We start from the raw sequence: 6,000 nt of genomic DNA, 5'->3' as shown, positions 1-6,000 counted from the left end.
ACAGATGGTATTTGAGGGAAAAAAACGGAATGAGCGCGCGATGATCGATTGCTTCTCCCTCTCTTTTGTGATGTAAAGTTCTCTGAGACGGATGAAACATAGGGCGTGAAGCGAAGAAGTTGTTCTTGATTCAACATTCTATGAATCTCGCTTTTATTCCCATGGCTCAATCACTGGCAGCCGTTTTTACAGTCAGTGCATCGTCGTGTGCTATATGTCGACCTGTGATTGAATTGTTTTTGCACGAATCTTGGCTACATGAGAGATTACTGGCACTAAAAGTGTCTTCGTTTCGAACCGCACTACAAAGGCATATTAGTGTGTAACAGAAATGTTTCTGCCAAGTTGGAAATCTGCTCAGCATCGTCATGTTTCCAAGACTTCTTTATACTTTCCTTATCACATTAAATCAATCAGTGTTGAACACTTTCTCCTTGGCTACATTGCATTTAATGTATACGCTAAAAAGTATTTTATGTGCTTTGAGAATTAACTGGTTGCGCAACACATTCCCACACACTTAAAGCCAGGTTTGCCGTTGACTTAATTCACTTTAACTGTCTCTTCCGCCCATTTAGCGTTACATTAGGGCCCATACATTCATCTGCTCCAGACAGAAAAAATGGCGCGCAGCTTTCTATTTAATGAAGTAAACAACCTCTGCTGCATTAGGTGATTTCAGGAGAGAGAAACAATGAATGAATTATGAATGAAATTCATAATTCATACACTTATATTCTTCTATGCGCTTTTGGAGGTGAAGCCCTTCTTTTCCCCACATTGCAACTTAACTTATCCAGTGAGTGAGTGAGTGAGTATGTGGTATAATTGGACTACTGCCCTTTTCCCAGTGTAAAAGCACAAGTGGGTAATCAATTTCAGGAATGACGTGTGTTCGCCTCGACTATTCTATGCAATAATATTCCCAGTACCTTTGAGCCTGGTACAGTATGGCTATTTTCCATTATACAGATTTAGCTCAACTCGGCACGACTCTACTCGCTTCGGTATCAGGCACTTCGTTTTCCATGACTATAGCGTCTCCTCAACGTGGGAACAGTCGTCCCAGTACGGCTGCACGAAACCGCTGTGACATCGTTTTTATAGGACACATAATACAAACTAGTGACAAGCAAAACAGTTATTTCCGATGTATTGAATCAATAGAGACTGGCGAACTGTCCAGGGTGTACCTCCTATCGCCCTATGTCAGCTGAGATACGCACAGCACCCCCCGTGACCCTCCGATGGAGGATAAAGCGGTAGATAATGGATGGATGGATGGATGAATCATTAGCCAGAGAACACTATCGCTCAAATTCAAAACACCATCGCTAACGCCGGGTGATTTTTACCCGAGATAATAAATACGCCCAATAAAAAGTACTAATATACTAAAATATATCAAAACATGACAATACATGACGCATTTGAGTGGTGTTATTTTATTTTAAACTGGGTCCATGGGACCATATAAAAATGCTCCAAAATGACTGGAAAATTAGGAATTTGGGAACAAAAAATTTCAAAATTAATAATAATAATAATGAAGATGAAAACGTATTTATTTATTACTTGTATTTCTATTACTTGAAAATGTATTTGCTCGGGTGAAGTGTTCTAAGGTTAGAATCAGTTCATTAAAAAGATTTGTTTGACACAGTCACTGAATTGAAATATGGCCGAACAGGTCGTGATTCGGCTGGTGGTCGATTAATGCATGTTTTTAAGTCTTTTTAACTGATCTGCAGTTCGGCACTGTTCGGTTTGATTCCTGTTTCAGACGTCACGCTCATAACTCTCTGACAAATCAGTAGCCTGCAGTCTGTCGACGGCAGATTTAAGTATTCGCTCGGCTCACTTGGAACCCTGGTACAAGGTACTATCCCTAATGGAAAAGCAAAACAAACAAAAGTATTGTTGACTCGAGCTGTGCCCGAGTTAAAACTGTATAATGTTGGCATGTCGAGTGTCGTTCTGCAATAAAATCAATGTACTGGTGTAGATTTTGCCCTGTTTGTATTGCTGTTGTCTTCTCTGTTTCAGATTTTTATTTCAACTTATTCTTAGCATTATTTGAGTCAGACAGTGCTGAACACTTGTTTTCTGTCCTGTAAACTTCCTGACTGAGTGAATGCAATTCGTGTATATTATTTAATGTAAATTTGCCATCAGAGCAACATATGTTTTAGCTTCTTTTTTAATACATAACCCATCACCATCTGTATCTACTCTGTAGCGACTGGCAGAATTTACCGGGTAGCGTGAAGGGCTTTTTTCGATAAAATCCTGAGAAATTCATCAAGGTCGTCGGAATAATTTAGGTTCAAAAAAGAATTTTTGGTGCAAGCTGCTGTTAAAGTTTGCTTAGCATAGAAAGGAAATGGAAGATATCACTGGAAGAACAAAGAAAGACAAAAATGTCCCCTGTGTTCATTAATTTAACAATCTTTAACAACAAACTGTAATTCTTTTATGGCCAAAGAGACATCATGACCCCTGAAGATTCACTCAGTGATGATAATCGACCGTAATAAAACAAACCCTACATTGTCTGTGTGCACTGTACTGTGCTCTAAACAAAAGAGTGCAATAATGGCTTTGAAACACAGACTCAAACACTATAGAAGTGTTCCATTAGGCTTTTAAAGGAAGCCTGAAAACCTGTGTGCTCAAATTAACCATTGTCTCACTCTCAGATTCAATGTGTGAGTTCCTAACGGTGTGTCTTCTGGGATCCTCAGCGTCTATGTTCTCTAATTTTTGTAACTTTTATGCTGTTATTACCAACTGCCTTTGTCGATTGTATGCTTGATGGTTGTGTTTGTGTTAAACGTGAGAGCGCTGTATCACATAAATAACAACTATTAAGTATATAATGTGTCGTCAGCTGCAGCAACAACAATGTGGCAAAAGGCGCACATTGTTCGGGCACAAAGGGCGGTGACGTATCACGGAAGGAACCTTGTGCGTTTTTGAAGTCCCAGATACAATAGCGAACAGCGGTGTGTGTCACCTTAATTTCTGCTGTCAAAGCTCTCTGCAGCAAAGCACATTCCCGAAAAAGCAATTACCTCCATCGTGGAGGCATATGCATGATTCTAAATATGTTTTTTAGTACAATTTTGCCTGCTGTATTTGTCAGCACCCAACATTCAGAGGTGGAAAGTAACTGTATTGAATACTTTTTTTTGTGCATTTTGTATTTTTTAAGTACAATTTAAAATCAGGATTTTGTATTTTACTTGAGTACGTATTGACTCAAGTATTAGTTACTTTATAAATCCTTTTCGTTACTGAGTAAAAATAAAAATTCAGCACAATGAAGACCTACAGGGGGGAAAATATACACCAGAACCAGACGAATGATGATGTGATTAGCACCAGCACAAAAGTGACGTAATTGATCCAGGTGTGTTAGTCCGACTAAGACTGACCTTAGTCGGACTAACGTGTTTATTCACCTGTTTCAATCGGACTATGAATCACATGATCCAAGTGTGTTAGTCTGGAAAAAGTGACTGTGTCGCGCTGGGCGCGCGAGCTCCAAAATAGTTTTGGATTTCTGACCCCTTGTCATATTTCTACTACCCTCACAACCCGCGTAATGTAACTAAGTAACTTTTACTTTAAGTACATTCCAAATGAACTACGTTTTACTTCTACTTGAGTACATTTTCAGATGACTACTTTTACTTCTACTTGAGTAATATTTCATCAAACTACTGGTACTTTTACTTGAGTACAATATTTCTGCACTTTTTCCACCTCTGCCAAAATTTAACAGGTTTTTAACAAAGCAGGATGAAAATATGATGCGCTGATATTCTGAATATGTTAACTGGAACAGTTTTTAAGCCACATCTTCAATTGTGCACATTATACGGCTTTATTGTCAGCCAGTGTTACCAAGACAAGTTGGTTTAATAATCCACCGCATTCGACTACAGGCATTTAAGTCCTCCTCATTCCACTGTGTTGTCTGCCAGTTCGACTCCGTCTGCATTTGCATGTTAATTTTAGGTAAGCTAGTTTGGGCTGCAGTTGTATTTGTCATCTTTATGAATCTCTCCCACTTCATAGTGCCCCTTGATTTTGTGCGCGTAGACCGTATATCACCTTCAGCTGTCGAGGCTGTCACTGACAAAGCACATCCTGATAAAGCAATTATGTTCATCTGGAGGAGGTACGCATGATCCGAAATAATCTCCATAGAAATTTTCATTTTCGAGCAAATGGGGCAACACAGTTCACTCGGTGATTCCTGGCAAATCATATTTAATCCTTTCGACAAATACATTCGAATATATTTGTATGACAACATTTATGAATGAAGCCCAGTGTGTTTATTGTAATGGTGTTTTGCAGAGAGCACAAGTGTGTTAAATGCTTGATACACAACACCATCACCATCATTCACCATCTCTCGCTCTTTGCCCGGCTAATATTTATGCAGCCACATGCGACAGCAGGTGTCGAAACACATAACACAGTCAGCTCTAATCAGAGGCTAAGCACGCTATCATGTCGCGAGCTATAACCTGAGAGGAGTTCTCTCCTCATCTTCACACTAAGCAGAGCTCTCAGGTCTCACGCATTTCAATGCGTTCACACACTCACACGCCACACATGACATTGCAACATAAATTAGTAAATTAGCTGTCTTGAATTAGCAACCCATTAGCCGATCAGAAAAAAAATTGCCGTAATACGGTATTGTAATGGTTGCAGTATGCACAGTATGGTGCCTCACGTCCGCCCGCTTCTGCATGGCTGGACAACTGGAGTCTAGTGTCGTGTCGTTCATGAGTGATTCATTCGAAAGTACGAATCATTTGAGTGAATGAACTGACTTGGATCACTCCATGAACTGATTAGTTCCTTTCTTAATTTAGTTGAGCTCATCAGCGAGCGTGGCGGCCGGGAGTGGAACTCCCGCGTTCTGTGAATCACTCGTGAAGTCGTTCGCCGACGCCGTCACTCACTTGTGAATCTTCGGCAAACGACGCCAGCCAACGTGCGCCGAGCGGGGAGGGAGTGACTAGCAAGAAGAACTGTGTCTGCCGTGCTGCTGTGATTCAGAGAGCTGGAGAACTGTGGCTGTGGACGTGAATCTCGCGAACGAACTGAGAGCTGGTGAACTGTCGATGTGGACGTGAATCTCGCGAACGAACTGAGAGCTGGTGAACTGTCGATGTGGACGTGAATCTCGCGAACGAACTGACACACAGAGAGCTGGTCAACTGTGGCTGAGGACATGAATCTCGTCGGCGCTGTCACTCACTCAATGACCCGCGGCACGAATGTACTGCACTCAGGGAGGAGGTGAGTCACGTAGCAGGGCAATGGGCTCCTGCTTAGCACAGAACGATCCAGTGAACGAATCTTTTGAACGAATCATTTTAATGAAACGGAGCAGTATTTCTACTGACTGTTTTTTAGCCTACGTCCTCTTCCGCTCGTGCTAAATTTGGTTGAACTTATGCGGCTCTACTGCGGAATCCACCGCTAATAGAGATGCTACGTATCCAGAATGGATGTGGATCAGCTCCGACCGGAGACGCTACGCAACCGTTCCAAAACCAGTGTATTTAGGTTTCCACTGCAAAAGTTGTCTTTTTCCCCCCCGCATCAGCACCACCCCCCATCTCACTCCACACTCCAAACCCTGCACTAAGCCACATGGATGCTATCAAGAAAAGTTGTAAGAGTAAGGTTTTAGTACATACTATGGTATAAAGTGTATCTTTGTAGCCAGAAATCCCTCCTTTGTGTAATCCCTTACATTGCCTTCCAACAGTTTTACCCCCCCATCTTTCTCCTGCTCTTTCTTGTCCCGGCTAAAATTGCATCCTTGCATCCCTCCTTTATTCTCCTCATAAGATTAAAAGTGCCTTCGACCGAGCCGTACACCAGATGCTAACACTGTGCAGGCAGCACAGGCTATCAACAACTGTGAGACAGTTTGGCAGCTGCTTTTATAGGTGTTAGCTGCAGACC

This window comes from Microchirus variegatus, assembly GCF_963457635.1.
Source record: "Microchirus variegatus genome assembly, chromosome: 20".
NCBI classification, from domain to species: domain Eukaryota; kingdom Metazoa; phylum Chordata; class Actinopteri; order Pleuronectiformes; family Soleidae; genus Microchirus; species Microchirus variegatus.
The sequence above is the reverse complement of the archived record's forward strand: the minus strand, read 5'-3'. Positions refer to the sequence as shown.